Consider the following 12,246-nt stretch of genomic DNA (forward strand, 5'->3'; position numbering starts at 1 on the left):
GGAGTGGGCTGCCATTTCCTTCTCTGGGGATCTTCCCCACCCAGGGATCGAACCTGCAGGTGCTGCATTAGCAGGAGGGTCCTTCACCACTGAACCACCAGGAAAAACTATGGGTAACACAAACTACTATGTGCTTCTTTAGACAGAACAGTCCAGAAGTCCTTCAGTTCTTGCTTGGTGTGAGTGTTAGCTGCGATGCAGACTAAAACATCAGAGAAACAAGCAGACAGGAGTAGACAGCGGGCAGATGAGATGGAGAAAGCTTTCATCTGTGCAGCGCTGCACAGTTCCCAGGACAGCATCCACTTCTGTTTCATCCCAGAGCAACCCTGTGGGCAGGTCAGGCACTTTGCCCAAGTGCACCTCAACTAGCCAGTGGCCCGGGAGTTCTGGCATTGACCTCCACGCCCTGCCTCCACAGCGACGCGGCATTCAGGTAGAGTGGGGATGAACACGGCAGGCAGAGGGGGCCTCAAAAGCCATATGACTGACTTTGAGTTTCAATAACAAATTACCGGAACATCAAGCCCTTTGTGCTACAGCACACCTGGAAAGTCATGCTGAATGGGGAGCTTTTCTATGTGAAATTAAACCATGTTCTCTGCACATCAGCAATGCCAGCACAAAGATTTGTCGATGGTACAAACAAACCTGAATCACTGGTGAATGCGGGAAATTTCAAGCATAAATTCCATGTCTCCTGCTTGCAGGCGAGACATAATTGAAAGGCATTTGCTCTCAAAGAGGAGATAACTAAGACATGAAGTCACTTTTAAAGAAAGTCTCAGGAACCTCTTTATCTAGTTCCTCGGTCCTTGGTGGAGCCACGGTCATAAAGATATTTAAATTAGCCCTATTTATATCTTTCTGAAGACAGTTTCTCCATGTGGCAGAAACGCCAGCCCTAGTGATAGTCTGGGGGGATCTGGGGGAGGTCTTTGACAACGGCAAGGAAAGTTGGGGGTGTCTTTTGATAGGGAACCCAGGGAGGAGGAGGTGAGGAGTGAGAAGCTATCCAAAGGGCTTTTATTGAATGTTTACAAGCTAATGAATGCATTTAATGGGAACAGCGTTGGATGTCAATGCACTGTAATGATCATGTAAGCTGTTTGGCTAGATTTGTGAAGCTTTCCAGGAGGAAAGAGAGAAGGACCTGCCTCGAGCACTTAATCACGCTGTGTGTAGCCAAACTTCATTTAAAGTTTCACCGTGTTCCCTATACTGCGCCAAGGGAGGGTGTCACGTGTTTCAGGGCATCACTTGTCACCAAATCCAGAGACCCAGCCATTTTCCCCCATATTTTGAGCCTCTATTTGTGGTGGCAGGTGTTAAGACAGAACCTAATCGAAGAGTATCAGTGGCAAGTTTCACGTCTGGCCCTGTTCCAAGCTTTCCCAGGACATAGAGATGTGCCTGGTTCCACTCTGTTGATAGGAAAACTGAGGCCCAGAACGATTAGGAGACTTGCCCAAAGCAGTCATAGAGACAGAAGGTGGGACATCTAAACCTTTTTCTGTTTTTTTTTTTTAAATTGTAATATCTGATTTACAATATTAGGTGTACAACATAATTCAATATTTTTATAGATTATACTCCATTTAAGGGCTTCCCTGGTGGCTCAGTGGTAAAGAAGAACCCTCCCGCCAATGCAGGAGATACAGGTTCAGTCCCTGGGTTGGGAAGATACCCTGATGAAGGAAATGGCAACCCACTCTAGTAATCTTGCCTGGGAAATCCCATGGACAGAGGAGCCTAGTGGGCTACAATCCATGGGGTCACAAACAGTCGGACAAGATCGAGCAACAGCAATACTCCATTTAAAGTCATTATAAAATATTGGCTGTGTTTGCTATGCAGTGCAAGAACCTCGTCTTTGACTCCATAGTTCATCCTTTTCACCAACAAACCCACAGAGTGGATCCCTAGAAAAGAGGGTGTAGGCTGCCTTTGTCCTTCCTAAGACTCCCCTCTGTCCGAGCTCTTCGCTGTTAGCTGTGCCGGCCTGGGTGTCTGCGGGACAGAAACCACTACGCTGGGTACCTTCAGCAAACGCCCCACGGTGTGTGCTCCTGGCTTTGACCCATTCTATGTACGGGAAAACCGAGAGCCAGAGAAGTGAAGTTAGACTTGCCGGATGACTGAGGGAAGCGTTTCACACAGCTGGTCCGTGTTAGCACTGGATTTGATCCGTGGCTATAGATTCTAACACCCTGCCTGTTTCCTCCCTCGATGTGGATTCTGGACTGGGAGAAACTATTTTTATTATCTATATTGGACAGATGGTGAAACAGAATCCTGGGAGGTGAAGAGGCCCATTGTAGGGCTGTGAGATAATGGATATTTAACTAATGTGAAGGTTTATCGGTGGATACAATACAAATGGGACTTCCCTGGTAGCTCAGCTGGCAAAGAATCTGCCTGCAGTGCGGGAGGACCTGGGTTCGATCCCTGGGTTGGGAAGATCCCCTGTAGGGAAGGCATGGCAACCCACTCCAGTGTTCTTGCCTAGAGAAATCCCCATGGACAGAGGAGCCTGGTGGGCTACAGTCCGTGGGGTTGCAAAGAGTCAGACACACACAACTAAGCACAGAACAGTAGAAATGAACAATTGTTGAGCACAGGTATAGTCGCACACACATGCACACTCACTCCTCCAGGAGTTAATGCAGTCAGTTTACATAGTGCATGTGGTGTCAGAGAAGGGGCACGTCCCCTTCTTTTTTCTTTCTTACTGCTTCCTTTCCTCTTCTAGACTCTCAGCTGAGCTCTGAGGTAGTAAACACTTTCTTTCCAGTATTTGTGTTGGAATTTGAGCCCATGTTGACCTGGTGCAGCCCTATGCCAGTCTTCCAGACTGGATTCCATCCTCGCTGGACTTTTCCCCCCTTACTCTGAGCTCCTGCGAGCTTTTTCCATCCCACGGGTGGCTTCCTATCGAAGTCATTCCTGGCCTCTGTGGGCCAACCTGACCTCACTCTCTCAAAGGCAGAGCTCAAATTTCCACCCAGAAGAAATTCTCCAAATGGGATTTCAAATTGATTTAAAATCCAGATTCCCCACGTGGAACCAATAGCATTACCCTCTGTCTGGTTTCACTCATGAGCTAAGTGTTACTGAAGGCTTGTGCTCCAATCCCAGTCTGGCTTTATTGAGAACATTCGCCAGCTGAAGGATTTCAAAGGGAAGCCAGTGATATCCTGGGACCCCTTGAACGTGTGGCTTGGCGCCCTCCCTCCAGCCAGCACGCAGAGCAAGGCTGACCCTGAGAGGTTGTGGGGGGGGGGGGGGCAAGGGGGGATGGGCAGGGGGAGACAGAGGGAGCGGGAGAAAGACCACCACCTCCCCTCCTCCTCTGAGGACAGAAGCTGGATGATCTCCAGAGGTGTCGGCTCTCAGACTAGAGGTCAAGGGGCCCAGCACCGGGGCTTGGGGCCCTTGGCCCATGCACAGGGCACTAGGCACGTCACGTGGCCCTGGGCAGGGCAGGTCCGTCTGCACAAGGAGCCTGCCCCGCAGCCTCTGGCAGAGTTGAGGATGGGGAGAAAGAAGACCAACCTCATCTCTTTCTGAATAGAAGAATCTATCCAAGAGTAAGAGTCAATAGGCCTTCCCTCTCATGAGAAAAGTTTTTAAAAATTATATATATTTATATACACACACACACCAGGAAATTAAGCCAGATGTTGAGGTCTTAGGAGTGGCATTCTCAGCTCTCTAAAACATGGGCTTGTTTTTGTTGTTTAGTTGCTAAATCATGTCTGACTCCTTTGCGACCCCATGGATTGTAACCCGCCAGGTTCCTCTTTCCATGGGATTTTCCAGGCAAGAATACTGGAGTGGGTTTCCATTTCCTTCTCCAGGGGATCTTCCCAACTCAGGGATTGAACTCACATCTCCTGCATTGGTAGGTAGACTTCACCACTGAGCCACCTGGGAAGCTATGCTTGTTTAGTGGATGGAAAATAAAGGAGTATTGACAGAGATACCCAAGACAACACTTAACAGGCTCACTGTGATAAACAAAGCAGGGGGATTTCTGGGCAAGAAAGCCAGGGTTGACAGACACAAAGGACATGGTTTCAGAGCTGCCTGAGTGTCCCTCCATCTGAGGGTGCTCTTCCCAGGGCCTGTGGAGAACTGGGGGCCTCAACTCCACTTCTCAACTCCCCGTCCCCCACCCTCTACAAAATTCTAGGAAATGGAAAATAATTTCCTGCTGACAAATAGGACGCCCTGTGCTGTCCGGTCCCACCTCCCAGAATCGGTCCTCGTCCTTAACATCCCCCCAGTCTCACCTCCCCCTGCAGCATCTTTCCAGGCCCCCATTATCCTGCATCAGAAGAAGTCTCTGATGGCTTCTGTCCCACCTGTCTGCCCCCACCCCACCCACTCCCAGCTCAGCACACGATGCCTGAAATGCTCCCAGGGTTGTAAAGCCATATTAGGGTATAGACTCTAAAAGGTAAGGCTGAAGTTCACATTTTTATTATTCTTGATGCCAAGGTCTGAGTTTGTTTAGACCCTCAAGCATAGCCTGAGGAACTCTGTCAGCGGTATGCCTGAGTTATCCAGACAATTCCCAAGTTCCACTCTCTGACAACCTACATCGTTACCCTCTGATACTATGATCCCTGTTTAAGCGATGAGGGAACAAAGACTTGGAGGGTCAAGACTTGCTCACAAGTGCTAGACAAGGAAGTGGCAGATCTGGGTCTCAAACCCAGGCTGCTAGCGAACATCAGTGTTTTCTCCATCAGCAGCCTCCAGCCCGTCCAAGCACACACACCCTGCGTGAGTTCAGATAGAATGCTCCATATCCACCTCTCCCTCCACGGCCCACTCTGGAGGAACGGGCACTCAGCCCAAGGAACAAAGTTGGGGACAGTTATGAGCAGGTCTCCAAGATGGGGAGCCAGAGCCTAATAAACTTCCTCCTCCCCCAACGCTTGGGTGGAGCAGCTGGTCGCGGAGGCCAGGACTGCCTCCCTCTCTGTCCCTTGCCGAGCTCTGGATACCTCTAGGCTTTTGTTGATGTCTAAAATTATTTCCAAAAGGAACTGTCTAAAGACTCCTAAAACGGCAATAAAACCTTCTGACTTTTATATTTCCCCAGGCTCAGGTGGGCTTTTGCAGGTTTCCTAGCATCCCAGCCGCAGTGCAAGTCACAGAAAGCCAAGCAATTCTCACCCTGGGAGGCCTGGCTTGATAGGGAGGTGGTCCATGTCCCAGCCCATAAGTTCGTCCTCGCTGGTCTGCCAGGCTGTCTGGGTCCTGATGGCAGAGGAGAACGCGGGTTTTGGAGACATCCTCTGGATAGATACAGGCAAGGCATCTATCTTGTGACAAGAATGGTGAGTGGAGACACAGCAAAGGGAAAGATGTTGAAATCCAGTGGGGAGTGGGAATGGGCAACAAGTTACCAGGCAATCCTAATTCAACAGGGATACAGGCAATGCTGCAGAAACAGGAGGGGGAGCTGTCAGTCTGGGTGTCCTGGAAGGCTTCCTGGAGGAGGTGATGTCTGAGTGGAGAGGACCAGAGAGTTGAATATGCAAATACCTGGAGACCTGTCTCAACAATAGCTCCTACCTCCCAAATCGGTTGCATGACCTTAGCCCAGTAACTTAGCCTCAGGTTGGCCTGACTTCTTATCTGTAAAATGGGACTAACAAGAGGACCTATTTCATAGAGCTGTTGTGTGGACTGGGTTCTAGAACGCTTATAGTCCTCCCCAAATTCATGTGCTAAAGCCCTAACCCCCACTGTGATGGTATCTGGAGATGGGACTTTAGGGAATAATTGTTTAGATGAGATCTGGAAGGCTAAGCCCCTGTGATAGGATTAGTCCTTTTATAAGAAGACACATAGAGAACCCTCTCTCCTTCTCTCTTCCTGCCTGCCATGGGCGGGAAGACACAGCAAGAAGTCATTCCCCCACCCAGGAAGATAGTTCTCACCAGGAACTGAATCAACTGGCAGGTTAATCTTAGATTTCCATCCTCCAGAACTGAGCAAAACTCCTCTGCTGTTGAGGACACAGAGTCCATGGTGTTTTGTTACAGCAACCAGAGCAGACCCAGACAGACCACATGTAAACAATGAAGTGTTTAGACTCTGCCTGGAAGCATAGGTGTGTTCGGCTTCCTGGGTGGCTCAGCGGTATAGAATCCACCAGCCAACACAGGAGGCGAGTGTTTGATCCATCGATTGGGAAGGTCCCCTGGAGAAGGAAATGGCAACTCCATTTCCTCCAGTATTCTTGCCTGGGAAATCCCACAGACAGGAGCTTGGCAAGCTATAGTCCATGGAGTGGCAGAGTCAGATAGAACTTGGAGACTAAACAACAACAATAGGTATGTTAACATAATAAATGGGCAGAAATCATTCGGAAAGAGCTTCTGGCATGGAGGCTGTGACCAGGCTGCCTGTATTCAAACCTAGCACTGCAGCTTGAGCTGTGAGTCCAGTGAAAATCTTCTTAACCTCTCTGTGTCTCAGTTTGCTTACCTGTCGGGGCTGGGGGAGTGTATGTGAGAATATTTCTGTTTCCAGAACAAGTAAGCACTAATATTCAGCTGCTGTATACAACAATGCAGCCTATGAAAGTGTCTGAAAGGGTTAGCCTCTCAGTCATGTCTGTCTCTCTGCAACCCCATGGACTGTAGCCAGCCAAGCTCCTCTGCCCATGGAATTCTCCAGGCATGAATACTAGAGTGGGTTGCCATTCATTTCCTTCATTCCCTTGCAGTGCAGCCAGGCTTATGGCTAAAACATTGAAATATTTCCATACCAATTCATCTCCCTGAGGGCCTCCCAGGACCCTCCCAGACGTTCCCTACAATCTTGCAACTGAAGAGTTCATAAGCAGCACCAGCAGCCTGCTCTTCTAAGTTAGTTCATCATTAAATTAAAAAGGGTTCCTAAAATGCTTTGATAGGTGATGTCATTGTTACTGGAGTAAAATCTGCTTTTACTCATCCATCCATTCATTCAATAAATATTTATTGACTGTCTCCAAATGTTGCACCTGTCAGGACCTGGGGATTTAAAGTGAAAGAAGGCCTGGTCTGTGCCCTCAGGAGACCTACAGTGTAGCAGGAAAAAAAATCAGAGAGTTAAGAGGATTCTGAGGGCCCTGGGGGCTCTAACAGACGCCCTGTGGGGAACATCTGGGAGGGTCCTGGGAGGACCTCAGGGAGATGAGGAACTTTCCTAGCTGGTATGGAAATATTTCTAACAAGGTGATTGAGACCAAGGACAAGTCCAGCCCCTGCATTAAGGTGTGACACTTTTTGGTCCAGCAGTGGTTTCTCTACCTGATACCCACCCTCTCCATACAGACTTGCCAGATTTAGCAAATAAAAATTCAGGGCACTCTGTGAAATAATTTCAGATAAATAATTAATTTTGGGGGGTTATAAGCATGTCTCAAAATATTGTGTGGAACATATACTGAAAAATGGTCTTAGAGGCTCATCTGAACTCTCTATTTAAGTGAGCATGCCACAATTTGTTGGGTTGACCAAAAAGGTTGTTGCTTTTTTATTCCCCATTACATCTTATGAAAAAATCCCACTAACTAATTGGCCAACCCAATATCTGGCAACCCCATTCCTAGGTCAAGTTATTATAACCAGTGCCCCATTAACTGTCAAGTGGGACCCTGACACTCATGTCTGAAAGACCATCTCAGATACACCTTGATTTCCTAGAGAGAATAAAAGAAGAACAGAAGGACATGAGAGTGGGGGGCCCAGAGGGAGGTGGGCAGAAAATGGGGGGTGCCCCAGGAAAAGGAGGGAGGCAGGGGAAGGAAGAAACCAATGGGCAGCAGGACTGGGGAGCTTCCGCATCTCTGCAGATGCCTCTCCCTCCCCTGGCACAGCCTCTCCTCCGCCCTGGTGAAGTGGATGTGCCTGGAGGGAGGTGCGGCCGTCTTGGGAACCTGAGTGTGTTCTCTGAAATGTCAGCAGAAATAAACCTGGCTAATCCTCCGCGATGGCCCGTCACATTAATAGCCCTGAAATTCCAAGCGGATTAAAATAACCACAAGCATGACACCATTTGGAAGGCCGGGGATTTACTTGGAAGCGGTGCCCCACTGGCGAGCATTCCTCTAATTGCTGCTTCGTATAAATAGAGTGTTCTTTAATATCGCCACCAGCCCCAGCTGACAGATTTAGAAGGGAGCTGTCGAAGTCTTCAGAGCCCAGGCCACGGTAAACCGAGGCTCCGTTCGGGCTGTAAATGGGATTCTCGCGGGCCGATCAATCTTACCAAAGCCGCCAGCGTTGCCTGTTGATCTGTGAGGTCCTGAGAGGCTACAGCTTCCCAGAAATGTGCTTGCATCTGTCAGAATTATAAGCAGCTGGCAGCTGACAACAAAGGTCAAATTTGCTGCTAGTGTGGAAATAGAAGCTCCCCAGTACACGAAATGCTACTTAGCAGTAGATCAATTGCAGGCGGGTCATTAAGGGAGGATGGGGTGTGTGTGTGTGTGTGTATGTTACAACCTCAGTTGCCCAGAACCCACTTCATCTGTAGGTCCATGCTGGGCACAAAAGCAGGTGCTCAGATGAATAAAATTAAATAACAATTAGTTCACAGCAAAATTCTTAGCATCTTCATAATCAGGGAGTTTTCACTCTGTCATCTAACAAGTAGCTGAGCGCCTCTGCTGATTTAGGCATTGTTCTCAGCATACTGTAGAGACTTGGCTAGGACCTCTCTTATTAAGGGGCTGTGTGGCCTTGGATGTCTTATTTCTTGGCTTTGCTGAGTCTCAAGTTTTCTATCTTTAAAATGGGTATGAGAGATTTTCCTGCTGGTCCAATGCTTAAAATTCTGGGCTTCCAATGCAGGGATGCAGGGGCCAAGGGTTCAATCCCTGGTCAAGGAACTAAGATCCCACATCATTCATTGTCTGGCCAAAAAAAAAAAATAAAATGGGAAGATAATTTCTACTTTAGAGAGTGTTGAGCAGAACTGATAAAATTAGCTCCCTAAAGAGCTGGCACAGGTGATGCCCAAGTGTGTTAACAGTAACTTGTGACAAATGGTTACCTGGGAAAATGGCAGAGGAGGCAAGGGAGCCAGGAAAGGACAGGCCCAGATGCAGACTTGGTGTACGCCCTGAGAAGCAATTCAAGGTCTAGATCCCAGTGTCCCAAGCCTTGGGAACTCAGGCTCTGTCTAGGGGAAAGATCTAATTTGGGCGAGGGTTTCACAGCAAAGGCAGTTTTCAGGGTCCATGGATGCTTGACCTTCCATTTGACCCAAACACATCCCCAGTCAAGAGTGGGCTCTAGGACTCCCCTGGTGGTCCAGTGGTTAAGAATCTGCCTGCCAATGCAGGGGACACAAGTTTGTTCCCTGGTCCAGGAAGATTCCACATGCCTCAGAGCAACTAAGCCCGCGTACCACAACTACCGCGCCCAAGAGCTGCAACTACTGAAGCCTGCACACCCTGGAACCTGTGCTCTGCAAGAGGAGAAGCCACTTCCCTTGTAGGACAGCTAGAGAGCAGCCCCAGCTCACTGCAGCTAGAGAAAGCCAGTACACAACAAAAAGACCCAGGGCAGCCAAAAATAAATAAATTTAAAATGTTTAATAAAGTGGGCCCCAGGGAGGTGGGACTTGCCCTACCCAAGGAGAGGGGCTGGTGAGATGCAGACCCCAGTGCCTCCTGCAACCACAGACTCAGGGCAGGGCAGAGCCTGGGGGAGTCCAGGCGCTCTTGATCTTCTGAACTTCATCCTGGTCTGTTGCGTCAACCAAAAGACTTCTTATTTTTCCAACAAATCTGGAGTCTAGCCCCTGTAGGGAATTGGGTCTGGGGTAAGCCAAGCTGTTCTTGGATGTGTTGACTCATAACACTGTATCAGACGCCTAGGCTAGAATCAGCTTTTGGCGTTGTAACCAAATTCCACCCAAATCCCACCCCAATTCCAATTCACTGAAAATCTGTCTAAACGAGGTGACTTCCGTAAGAGTCGGGGATTTATTCCACTCCAGCTGTTGGCACGTCCCTCCCGGTGACGATTCCTGCGTCTGCACCGCACGTTAAAAGCTTAGAAGTCCTCTTGCGTCCTGTGGTTCTTTCAAGTCTCACTCACATCAGCCTTTGGCAGCTGGTCCGAATGTAAAGACCTTGAGCTTTGCATCCCTCAGACTCAGGATTGCACCCTTGTCTGCTCATCTCAGCAGTCTGTCAGTTCTAAGGCTTCCTTTTCACACATTTTAACATCCCTGACATTCGAATGGTCTTAGGATCTGCGACCCCTTGCAGTTATAATTGTCAGCTCTTTTTCTTTCTTTCTATAAAGTCATGGTGTGTCTTACCATCAGTGAAGTTCTAGATCCGATGAATTAAGTGTCTGGCCTTTGGCAAGTCCCTTCTCTGTACATCTACTTTCAGCATCTGTAAACTGGCAGGGCTGTTGCGAAGATGAAACGAGAGGCTCATGGATAGACACCCGCCCGTGGCAGTCGCAGGAAGCCTGAGAGCTGGACTGCTGTGAGCAGCAAAGCAACTTTTACAGACGAGGAAACCGAGGCCCCAGGGGAGGCCCAGTCACAGGCAGAGATTTGGGGTTTTCACAGTACAGCTGACCCTTGAACAACATGGATTTCAACTGCACTTCTCCACTTAGACCCAAATATTTTTCAATAAATGCTTAGTTGTTTCTCCCTATCCTGGGATGCAAAACTGTGTATACAGAGGGCAAACGATGAGGACCTTGAGCATCTGAGGATTTTGGTACCCACAGGGGTCCTGGAGCCAACCCCCAACAAATGCCAAAGGATGAGTGTACTGTCATCAGCATTATCTCACCAGTGTTTACCCCACCAGGAAGAAGAGTGACTCATGGAGTGTTCAGCCCAAGAGGCTGGGCTAAATGAGGGGCCCGGTCGCTCCTGGACACTAAGCCGCTGGTGGGCTGCGGTGGGACTACCCAGCAGAGCCCAAAAGGTAGCCATCAGGGTCAGCCCTATTTTATATAAAAAAATAAGTGCCAGTGTGTCATCCATCATTTTAATTTTAATCCAGATTATGGGTAAGGAAAAACCAGCATCACATAGTGTTTGGTAATAATTCAAAAACAGAGACGCTTGAAACATTTATCTGTTAAAATATTGTGGATTAGTTTTAACTGTATTAGAATTAATTTCATAGACTGCAAATTCAAATGGGAAATAAAGAAAAGCTTATTTCCCCATTGACCCCCCGCATTCTACTTTTGGCAGAATCTCCATTTTAGTTGCCTCAGGGTCCCCCCCTCTCTTTTTTTAGATGGTGGTACCCGACTGGGGTCAGGAAACAGGCATCAGAGCACCCAGAGAGCATGTCTGGTTCTCTGTGGTCACCTGTCCACATCAGCCTCTGCTGAGCAGGGCATTGGTCCCTCGTGGACACCCACATGGGCTGGTGAGGAGTCCTCATTTCTGCCACTCTGGTGCTGTTGGTCCATGCCTGCTCCTGATGTCACATCTCCACTTCTCCAGGCATGAGGCCCTCCGGGTTTGCTGGCCCTCAAGGTCATCAGCAAAGCTCTCCTGCTGCCCCATCCCAATGAGACACAAGCTTGTGACGTAGCCTGGGCCCTCAGGCCACCCCTCCTGTTTGGCTGGCCCCTCGCTGAATGCTGAAGCTTTTCTATGAAGCTTCCAGTCCCCCAACTTGTCTCAGGGAGTGGGGCACCTGCCCCCTCTGTTCTCAGAGCCCCCAAACTACTGAGTATACTATTTCCCCCTCAACTCCAGGGTCTGGGGACTTGAAGTGTATGGCAAGACCGTTCCTAGCCAGAATTCCATGTCAGCATCTAAGTCTTTCTGAAACCCCCTTCTGGGTAAGTGGGGAAAAAATGGTTAACTTACCACACCCTTGTCCTCCCGAGTCCTGTACACTTAGGATTTTAGATACTCCAAAGGAAAGACTTTGAGACCCCTCAAACTATTTTCTCTGCCATGAAATTGAAAATCAATGTGACTGCTTGTTCTTCTATTTCTGCTGTGATGACTGTATCATGAGGTTGGAAGGAAAGACTAAGGAAAGGGTAGGAGACAAGCGAGGAAGAACAGTCCAGGTGAATGTTTAAATGATTTCAAAATTTTATCCTACCGTGGTAGGTAGAAGTTTGTCAAGGTCCATGTTGTTCATTAAATCAGGATTTGAAATATTTACAGGACACATGACTGAATCATGTGAAGTGGAAACTAGGAGATGGGGTGTGTAAACTCACTCTG

At 48.6% G+C, this 12,246-nt stretch overlaps 1 long non-coding RNA gene across 1 annotated transcript; it reads right to left on the minus strand.

The window, feature by feature from the left end:
* Positions 1 to 9,621: 9,621 nt before the first annotated feature.
* LOC122704356 lies at positions 9,622 to 12,010 on the minus strand. Its single transcript, XR_006343845.1, has 3 exons — positions 11,878 to 12,010; positions 10,342 to 10,514; positions 9,622 to 9,816 (listed from the first exon to the last, which is right to left on the minus strand). It is a non-coding gene; the product is annotated as an uncharacterized LOC122704356 (long non-coding RNA).
* Positions 12,011 to 12,246: the final 236 nt, after the last annotated feature.

Source organism: Cervus elaphus, chromosome 12 (genome assembly GCF_910594005.1).
Source record: "Cervus elaphus chromosome 12, mCerEla1.1, whole genome shotgun sequence".
Lineage (NCBI taxonomy): Eukaryota > Metazoa > Chordata > Mammalia > Artiodactyla > Cervidae > Cervus > Cervus elaphus.